The sequence below is a fragment of the Euprymna scolopes genome, chromosome 10 (assembly GCF_053919585.1).
Source record: "Euprymna scolopes isolate OS-2025 chromosome 10, ASM5391958v1, whole genome shotgun sequence".
Lineage (NCBI taxonomy): Eukaryota > Metazoa > Mollusca > Cephalopoda > Sepiida > Sepiolidae > Euprymna > Euprymna scolopes.
Genome location: NC_136491.1, coordinates 123,441,108 through 123,453,012, shown reverse-complemented (window position 1 = coordinate 123,453,012; position 11,905 = coordinate 123,441,108). Strand labels below are relative to the sequence as shown.

The following is an 11,905-nucleotide window of genomic DNA, read 5'->3' as shown; positions in this document are numbered from 1 at the left end:
ATATATATATATATATATATATATATATATATATATATATATATATATATATATAAGTATATTACTTTTCCACTTACACACAAATATGTACCCACCCACACACACACACACACACACATATATATATATATATATATAATTATGACTCCCTTTACTGATGATTCCCAAAAGGATGAAAACAGGTAGGTATTAAAAATAATCATAATAATAATCATATATATATATATATATATATATATATATATATATATATATATATATATATATATATATACATATATATAATTGCACAAGAATTGTACATTTCAACAAGCTTAAGTAAACGGTATGATAGTCAAAGCTCCGACTGTCATTTGGGTGGTTGGGTTTTGATCCTCGCTTGAGTGGTTGCTTGTCTAGCCGCACTGATGAGATGTGAAACGGTGAAACAGTACTGTATGTGAATGACTATAATGCTCCCTATGTTGGGTTGAGCATATTAGGAAGTGATGTACAAATTACCATCAGCGTATTAAGCAATGCTCTTTGTGTAAACAAATTGAGCTTAGGTGTTTGGACAATGTCAAAACATTGTTTATTCACTGCCCACATAGCAGCAGTCGAATAGCGCAACGGTTAGAAGCTCTAACTGTCGTTTGGGCGGTTGGGTTTTGATCCTGGATTGGGGTGGTTGCTTGTCAAACCGCACTGATGACATATATATGTATATATTAAAGCTCAACATTTGTATGTGTCTTTACTATTACACTAAACTGACCACATAAAATAGTAGCGATATCAAGGAGTAAAAATGGATATAATAAAGTCACACCCCCCATCAACAGGAGCAAACTCTAAGCACGCTCCCCCCATTTCATGGAGAGCTACCAAATTTGGCAGGATAACCCAGCATAGGAAGATAGGAAGGTTTTGAGGGGTTACACCGCTCACCCCCACCAACGGGGGTGGGGCCCAGGGAGGGGCCACTTATAACTGGAAGCCCTGTGCATGCTCACACCATTTGATTTACACTTATAGAGTTACCAAATATGACAGGATAACCCATCATGGGGGTGGAGCGGAGTTTTTGATGGGTTACACTGAGGGCCCCAGGTGTGTCACTTATAAATGGGAACCTCATGCACGCTCATACCTTTTAATGTAGAGCTACCAAACTTGCCATGACAACCCCAGGGTTACATTGTTCACTCACAACACCAATGAAAGTGAGGTTGCATTAGTGTTTATACGTTTGTGTCAACAAAGATTCCCACTATTGCCCCCTCATGTTTTTTTTTAAGCTGTCTCTTTAGATCCACACCACCTTTTTATAACTTTTCATAATTTCATAAATCAGAGTTCATATTTTGAAGAGTCCTTTTTAACTCAATCAACGATGGGTACTTCTGCTAGTATGTGGATGACAATAAATATATATATACCAGCATGGGTCCCCGGCGTTGCTCGGGTGTTTGGAGGTGTGTGTTGAGCAAAAGTGGTAGTAGGAAGGCAGGCTCGAACCTGTACTGCTAAGGAGGAAAAGAACGTGTAGAAAACGTGACATCTTAGCTGTTACGACCACTGCCAAAACCGGAAGTGACGTAGGTTTAAATTAAGGCTGGGCAATCAAATAGAAGGGATGACTTTCGAAAATATCGGCGAAAAAAGCGACCCCTTCCTGTAGAAAAGTGTCCAGTTGAGGGTGAAGAAATTAATGTTTTTAGCCAATTTTTCGATATTTGTCGTCTGAAAGATCGAGCTTAAATACGATATTGATCTTGTGAAAATCTGTCGCCTCTGTCGAAAGTTTTAGGCAGACATGCAAACATGCATACATAGAGTAATTTGATACAGACCACAGAGGTCAAATTTTTTTAAAGCTTTAACCCCTATTATGACCCCTTAACATTTATTGCTTTGGGTTCAAATCAAGTTATTAAGTTAAATCCATGTCCAAGGAAGCTATATCTAAAATTTCAAGTGTTTAGACCCAAAATTGTTGGAGGAGTTTGGTAGAGTTCTCAAAGGTCAAATCGTTGAACTTTGACCCCTTAACAGCCAAATTTCTAGCCGTAAATGGATTACAAAGATTTTTCCAAATCTCAGTACCCTGTATATCAAATTTCGAGTCTGTAGACTGAAAATTGACAGAGTTATTGTGTAGGGAAATGTACACAGACAGACAGACAGACACTTTCACTTATATATATATATATATATATATATATATATATATATATATATATATATATATATATATATATATATATATATTGGGAGGTATGTTTATTTAATTTTATTTCACCTTTTATTTATACCAGTCCTTTAATTTATGAAGCTCGACGTAACTACAGAACATATGCAAATAAATGACAAAAGTCCATATTTTTAATTTCCAGATGTTGACCATTGTACCGTTTATTTCTTTAAGTTCATTGAAATGCACAATTCTTATATATATATATACATATATATATATATATATATATATATATATATATATATATATATATACTAGCATTTCAGCCCGGCGTTGCCCAGGTGTTTGGAGGTGTATGTGAAAAACAAAAATGGTAGTAGGAAGGCAGGCTCGAACCCGTACCGTGAATGAGGAAAAGAACGTGTAAAAAACGTGACGTCATTACTGTTACGACCACCGCCAAACCGGAAGTGACGTAGGTTTAAATTAAGGTTAAACAATCGAAAAGAGGGGATAACTTTCGAAAATATCGGCGAAAAAAGCGACCCCTTCCTGTAGAAAGTGCCCAGTTGAAGGTGAAGAAATTAATGTTTTTAGCCCATTTTTCGATATTTGTCGTCTGAGAAGTCGAGCTTAAAAACGATACTGATCTTGTGAAAATCCATTGCCTCTGTCGAAAGTTTTAAGCAGACATGCAAACATACATGCATACATTTATATATTGTTAGCTCAAATTTTCGACCCAAACAGATTAAAAAGCTTACCCTATCTCTGAATACATTTTATGTAAAATTTCAAATGTTTAGACCAGAAATTGTCTGAGTAATTTGATAGAGACCGCAACAGTCAATTTCTTTTTTAACTTTGATCCCTATTATGACCCTTTAACATTTATTGTTTTGGGCTCAAATCAAGTTAGTAAGTTAGATCCAGGTCCAGAAACCTATATCTAAAATTTCAAATATTTAGACCCAAAATTGTCTTTTAGTAGTTTGATAGAGTTCTCAAAGGTCAAATCGTTGAACTTTGACCCCTTAACAGCATAATTTCTGGCCGAAACCCGATCACAAAGATTTTCCCAAATCTCAGTACTCTGTATATCAAATTTCGAGTCTGTAGACTTAAAATTGACATAGTTATAGCGTAGGGAAATGTACACAGACAGATACACACACAGATACACAGATATGTTCACTTATATATATATATATATATATATATATATATATATTGATTTCTGAATGACACATATCAGCTGAGACTAAAAGAATTGCTCATAATGTTAAGAAAATCACTATCTGTATACTTTTCATGCTAATCCATATAAAAATTAGATAAAAAAATGAAATAAATAAAGTTAGTAAATAAATAATATAATAATAGATAATTAAAAGAAATAATAATATAAAATAAAATAAATAAATGCATAAAATGTATTATTAATAAATTGATAAAATAAATAAATAAAATAAAAATAATGAATAAATAAAATAAATAAATAAAATAAAATAAATAAATAAAATAAATAAATAAAATAAAATTAAAATTAATAGATGAAATAAAATAAATAAAATAAAATAAATAAATAAAATAAATAAATAAAATAAAATTAGTAAATAAAATAAAATAAAATAAATAAATAAAATAAATAAATAAAATAAAATAAAATAAATAAATAAAATAAATAAACAAATAAAATAAAATAAATAAATAAAATAAATAAATAAAATAAAATAAATAAAATAAAATTAGTAAATAAAATAAAATAAATAAATAAAATAAATAAATAAAATAAATAAATAAAATAAAATAAATAAAATAAATAAATAAAATAAAATAAATAAATAAATAAATAAAATACAATAAATAAAATAAAATTAATAAATAAAATGAAATAAATAAAATAAAATAAATGAATAAAATAAAATAAAATAAATAAATAAAATAAAATAAATAAAATAAAATAAATAAATAAAATACAATAAATAAAATAAAATTAATAAATAAAATAAAATAAATAAAATAAAATAAATGAATAAAATAAAATAAAATAGAATAAATAAATAAATAAAATAAATAAATAAAATAAAATAAATAAAATAACATAAAATAAACACCTGTAAATTATTTATAGACTGAACTTGTGGTTTTGTTTGTGAGGAGTTTTTTTTTTTTTTTTGGTGCATTTGAATTGAACAACAATCCTAATCCTAATCGATGCAATGAGTGGGACGACCCCGGCCTGAAAAGTAAATGCACCCAGTACATGTTCATAATTTTTTTTTTTTTTAGTTTATAAAGGGTATTTTTGAGGTAGCGTACTTTAAATTAAAATAAATCAGGGAAAAATATTTTATTATAAAAATATGAGGATTATTCCAAAGATTACTTTTAGCGTTTATAATTTAAATACAAGTTTGGACATTTGACCACTGTAGCATGTACTTTTATGACATAATCGATTTTCTACAACTCTATGCATTAAAATATGGTTGTATTTCGGCAATGACGTGGCGAATATTATCTTTGAAGTAATATATTGTATCTGATTTATCAGCATAAACATGGGACTAATGCCATCCCCAAATAATCTAATAGGATTTAATTGTATGAACAAGGTGGTCACTTGATTGGTGCATTTCATAAAATTATTCATTTGTCAAATGTTTCTATCAGTAAATTGTATGTATCATTTGCAATTTGCAAACGCTCCCCGAGTTTCAGTCTCTTCATGATGAATTGCCAAACCAAGCTGAACACAAAATAGCCAATAGTTACCAAATGTTAGATTATGCCTGGGCGACACCGGGTCGCCTTGTTGATAGTCGATTTCTTAAATCGACTATTATTATTAAAAAGTTAAAATGTTAGATAACGAACATTATCATTATTTTGTTAACTGTTATGTAGAAAAAGCTGTGCAGAGAGAATGTTTTGAAAGAAAGGACTGTTTAGTAAAAATAATTATGTTAACTAAGAAACATTAATAAGAATGTGGTGGGCATAAAAAAAATAGGTTTTCAAACCTAGGGATAAAAACAATAAATTTAGCCAGAAAAGTATGTGTTAGGTGTTGATGTAGTCGAATGGCATACGCACAAAGGATTAGTTTGAATATATACAAGTAAAGTTAGGAATTAGTTAGAGACTGAAGTAGAGAACGAGCTCGACAGACGGAGAAAGCTGGAGCATTGGAGATAGGGTCGGTATGGTCCTGTACGCAAGGGAAAAGCAGAATCTAACACGCGTGCAATCGTCCAGTGGGAGTGCATTTGGAATAAAAATTGTTCGAAATACAACCCTAGGCTTGTTGGTCATTTCTTTGGAATGGATATTCTTATCAGCTTTGGGCGCATCGTCAACCAAGACCCGGATGAATGAAGATAATGTTTTCCTGTTTAGCAAGATGTAATGAAGATAATGTTTTCCTGTTTAGCAAGATGTAATGAAGGTAATCTTTTCCTGTTTGACAAATTGTAATTCCCCAGAAAGATGTTCCGTCCCTTTGTTGTAAGGAACTTTTTGTTTATAAAATGTTACCAGTCCCATTGAAGCAGGATATATATACGTGTAATACATATTTGTAAACAGTTATACACATCGCTACAAAGATAATCATGAAACACAGACGACGCGAAGAAACTCATTATTTACCCAACACATAATATACTCAGAATATATTATATACTCACGTTTCATTATAAACTAAATATAAATTATATACACGCCGTACATATAGATAGACTTCTCTATCGAACACTGGCACTAATGTAACACCAAATATGCAATTAAAGAAAATGGTGTTGTCAATTTTAAGTTCGCCGCCTTTAAAAAAACTCCTGTATAATGAATGGTAATAGAATAAATAATTAAAATTAAGTTATTTATTTTTTATTTATTTATTTTTTATTTATTTATTTTTTATTTATTTATTTATTTTTTTATATTTTTTACCCAACACATAATATACTAATAATATATAATTATTTTTATTTATTTTTTTCATTTTTTATTTATTTTTTATCTTTTTATTTGTTTATTGATTTATTTTTTATTTATTTATTTTTTATTTATTTATTTTTTATTTGTTTATTTTTTATTATTTATTTATTTATTTTTTACTTATTCATTTATTTATATTTTATTTATTTATTTTATTTACTTATTTTTTATTTATTTATATTTTATTTATTTATTTATTTTTCTTTATTTATTTTTTTAATCCTTTCAGATGCGGCTGCATAATTTGTGCATTCAATCTTTTTGCAGACTGTTATCCTCATCTCCATAGTTGTTTTTGTTTCCTCGCGTTTCGACCAACTCGACCTCTGGCCTTCTTCGATGGGATAGAAATGCCGAGTTTTGTAACTTATTCCCAGTAATTACTTCCATAGTTGTCTCCCCATGTTTTGGTGAACTAATCCTCTGACCAGCTTGGGTAGGATTGAAACCGCTATCTTCAAACAATGCTCACATGGAAGCATAGAGACTCAACATCTATATCTACTGTGCCATGGAACTATCAGAAATTGAGGGTGGGGATTGCTAAGTCGAGGCGGTACAAGGGCTTGCAGTTCATCGGAGCACTAGCAAAACGGGCAGAAGGATGCAAGATTTTGTCGATGGAACAGACGTTGAAGCCTTTCTGACAGCACGGGACCTATTAGGTTGACGACTCTCTTTTGAACCCTGTCTAAGAGTGAGAGATTCACCAACCCAAATGTGGCAACAATACGCCATACATTTCTTTTTACATGGTAGTCACCACTTATCAAGGCCCAGAAGCCACTCGGGGATGAGGGTTATTGCGTGTGCAGTAATCAATGGGATAATATCGTAGTAATCGTTAGTAATGTTAGTAATGGAGATTTGATAAAGTGTCTTACTTAAGGGGGAGGTTTATCAGGGATTTGTTTATATTTGACTTGAAGACGTCCAAGTTGTAGTCAGGTGGGAAACAGGCAGACGGAACAGAGTTCCACAGGCGTGCAGTTCTAAGAAAGAAGCTTTGTTCATGGAATCTACGTTTTGATTTAGGCACAGATAAAGAGTGGGGAAAATTATTGACGGTGGTTTCAGTTAGACGAGTGTTTATTGTGAAAGATTGGTGAGGGGTGACCAGAGATTGCAGCTCAGACGAGCACTTGCCATGGAAGTAATGATAAAACAACGACAGGCTCGCAACATCGCTTCTGTGGAAGAGAGGTTGCAGGGAAGAGAAAAGGGCATCCCCCACTAAGCCACAAAGTCTATTTTGTACTCTGTCAAGGCAGGATAGGCTGTTTTTAGCAGCTCCTGCCCAGATGTGGCAACAATACTTCATCCTTGGACGTACTTGGCTTTTATACAGATAGAGAATTACATCAACAGTGAGATATCTACTGGAGCAGTAGAAGGATCCTACCATTTTTCCAGCGACCTTGGCAACAGATTTGATGTATGTGTTCCATTTCAGATCAAGAGTAAAGGTCAAGCCCAGAAGCTTGTCAAAACATGGAGCCTCCTTAAGACGAGAGGCCATCCGTTTCAATTGATGCCAGATGGGGATCAGACCGTTGATGATGTAAAGATAGGAGCTTGGTTTTAGATGCATTAAAAGTAACCAGGCACCTCTTCCCCCACTGTACCATGCGCTCAAGATCATGGGCGAATTGGTGGCTTTGTAGAGGTACAGGATACTCTCAGGCGTAAGTAATTTTCTAGCATGCTAGAAAGAGATCATCTTTTTTATAGAAGAGTATTATTTACGCTTCTTCTCATAATAAGATTCTTATGGTAAAAAAAAAAATGATCATTAAACAAAACAAAAAAAGATTGCCTACAGCCGGTTCGTTTATCAGCATTAAAGAATCCGTTGAAATGGCTTCCTTTCTTATGCATTGCAATTCAATTTATAGCGAGTATATGACAATAAAGGTTTGCAGACATAGTGAAGTTAAAAGAACGAATTTGCGTCGGTCCATGTTATTGTGTCCGCGGAAAAAAGGAGCGAAATTTTCTATAGGTCAGTAAATTGACTGTATGAAAGTGAAAGGGGTGAGTGAAAGACGGAGCATAGTATCAAACACTGACCAATTTCGCTGACTGAGAGGAGGAAGATAAAAAAAAAACTCTTGTGTATTGTTCGTCACGCAGTAGCTTTAAGACAACAACAATAAAAACAATTTCAGCAATGACAAAGAAGTGTAAAAAACATTAAAAAAACATTTCTTGTTTTCCGACTTCCTTTAGCACAAAAAGAAACAAAATTAAAATTGAGATACTGAAATTCAAGAAAAGCAATAGTATCTACTGAATTACCATGTCGCAGTAATGAACATATCCAAAAATTACGACACACGATAAGATAAAGAATTAATTATTAATGAAAAGAGATTTCATAGACAATTAGCAAAACATTAAGCTTTGTTAAATTGAGCGAGGATTTTCAGTTTTTAGAAAATATTTACTCCCCTTTTGTTACGAGTCGAAGTTTCTGTGTTCTTTTCTGCAATATATAATACACATATATATGCTATAGCATCATTATGAATAAACAAGCAAACAGACAGACAGACAGGGATACGGATTTATAATATATATATGTTACCCTTTTATTTGCTTAGATACACATGTTTCGATTACTGAAGCGTACTAACAATCCGACAATTTCGTCAGACTTTACAGAAATAATTATCATTATAATGGGGAAAAAAGGAAATTAGATATAATTAGATATAGCACAAAAGCAAAATAATAATAATATATATATATATAAATAAAAAAATAAAATATAATAAAAAATAAAATATAAAATATAAGATAAGAATAAAAATAAAAAAATAAAAATTATTTAAGAGGAGAGGATGACCGGTATCTGCAAATTCAGGAAAAAAGATTTTGAAATTACATGGTTATTACTTTTACCCTTTATATAAATATAAAGATTTTTCTTTAACTTTATCGTTTTCTGACATACTTCTTATATAATTTAATAATCCTTTATTCTAATTCTTTATTTCTTCTTTGCATGGCCGGTTTTTTATCTGCATTTTCTGTTTTATTCTTTAAACTTTCCTATCTATCAAATATATCTATCTACCCACACTTTCATTTTACTATATGCATTTACTTACTTTTTTTTTCCTGAATTTGCAGATACCGGCCATCCTCTCCCCTTAAATAATTTTTATTTTTTTATTTTTATTCTTATTTTATTTTATTTTATATTTTATATTTTATTTTTTATTATATTATATTTTATTTATTTATTTATTTATTCTTTATTTTCTATATATTTATTACTTATTTATTTATTTATTTATTTTTATTTTCCTTTTAGTGTCGTTTAACAACTCTTGCTGACATTTTTTTTAAGTGATGACCTGTACATTTCAGTTGACCTATATTATTTTGCCCTATCTATTTTTTCGTGCCTTTAACATTTCCTGTCTGGGTCATTTTGACTTTTGTTTCCCTTTATTTTATATTTTATATTTAACTTTATCATCATTTTTTTTCTCTGTTTTCTCTTCCCATATCTTTCTTATTTATATTTATGCCTCGGAAGTAGAGTGAAAAGCACATCTTATTTTTCTTTTATTAATATTATTGGAATCTTTCTTTTTTTCCCTTGTACACATTTTTGTGAATTATTCCATGGATTTCCGCATTTGGATTATTATGGACCATCTTCTTCCAATTACGGGATCTCCTTGGATTTTACTTGTACAAATGGAAATTCTTTTTACTTTTTTGAAGTTTTACATTTGGATTTTACCGTCACTGGATTTTTTATCTTCCACCAGACTATCCATTCGTGTGTAATCACCTTTTTCTTTACCATATTCCCTCTGCTTCACTTTTTTTGTTTTCAAGTAAGATCTTTGACTTACTTGTTGTTTCATCAAATACTTCTGCATGCAAAATCCAATCCCGCATTTTGCTAATTCCTACCCTCTGATGAGAAGGAAAGTATTTCTTCAAAATTCCGCGGATTAAGGACTATCCATTTATCTAGTGTTTCCTTTTCAGATTAAATATGTTTTTACCTCATTTCAAAGTGTTTTTTAACATATTTTATTAATTGTTTGCTCATATTATAAGCTCTATTTCCTATTTGGTTTTATCGACCTTTTATTCTGGCTGAGATAATTTTATAAATATTAATTCTTTAATATTTATGATTTACTTTAATTTATCATCTTGGATTATTTTGGTAAATTCAATTGTAATTTTCATTTTATATATATATACATATATATATATATATATATATATATATATATATATATATATATATATATATATATATATATTCAAAAATTGCAAAAATTAAGACAATGAAAAATGAAATGAGAACATCTTATTGTATATTTTCTTATTATGTGTTACAATTGTTTCATAACTATTTGGACAATTTTGAATATTATATCATTTAAAAAGATACCGCAGCAGCTACTCTTCAGATGGCCAAAAACACTATTTATATATATCTGAATACGCTCATAATTACTATTTTGATTATATATATATATATATATATATATATATATATATATATAATTAAAATATATATATATATATATATATATATATATATATAGTAAATATATATATATATATATAGTAATTTATAAATCCTATAGTTGGATGAAACGCAGAATATTCAGTGTAGCTTAATCGCCATATATATTTTATAAATTACTAACTAGCTCTACCTACGTATTGAGCACTTTTGAAGTAAATACTTAAAGTTTACGCATAAATCTATACTTTCATATATTAAATTTATGCGAATAAATGAAGTAGTTATATATATATATATATATATATATATATATATATATATATATATATATATTCCAGATTACTATTTTCTAGAGGTGAAGCAACCAATGAAAATTTAACGAGGTCCATGCGAAAGTGTTTAATATGAAGTAGGTCATGGTATACTTTTTATTTTTTTATATAAGCATCTATATGTCACTACACCTTAATAAACATGCTTCGGTCAGCCAGTTACAAGTAATTAGAGACCTCTTCAGGGGGCATTGTTTACGGACTATTCCTGTGTGTAAGCAATATCGCCTGAAGAGATCTCTAGTTACTTGTTACTGGCTGACCAAAACATCCTTATGAATGTTTAGCGACATATAAATGCTTATATAAATAAACAAATAAAACACACGGCATATAAAAAGGGCTTCCTTCAGTCTTGACAGACTATGGATACCCACGCTAAGTGCGCCTGCACATGAAATTTTTGTGGCAAGAGTTGCGCAATCACCAACCACACCTCTTCTGAGTCGGCATTGTTGAATACTAGTGGCAAGTGGAGGTTCAGGATTACTAGAAACAATGCCGAGATAAGCGGAAAGCACATACAGCGCCTAGAATTCACAAATAGTCACCCATCTGGTACTAACCAGGCTCAATGTTGCTTAACTTCGGTGATCTGACGGGAACCGGTGTGTCAACGTGATTATGCCATATACCACACGGCATATAAATGCTTATGTAAATAAACATATATATATATATATATAATCACTGCCATAAATTGGGTACAATATAATAATCAATAGCGAATTAGCCCTATAATAATATAAAATTTGTATAAATTAAAATATCATATTTAAGTGTACTTTACGACCGAGCAACGCCGAGCGGTCTGCTAGTATCTATTTATAAGTCAATATATTCTCAGCTTCTTCAGACCAGAAATTAATGCTCCCTTTTTAAAGA

The 11,905-nt window shown here is 30.3% G+C and overlaps 1 pseudogene; it reads right to left on the bottom strand.

The window, feature by feature from the left end:
• Positions 1 to 11,538: 11,538 nt before the first annotated feature.
• Positions 11,539 to 11,655, bottom strand: LOC145286579 (5S ribosomal RNA; annotated as a pseudogene).
• Positions 11,656 to 11,905: the final 250 nt, after the last annotated feature.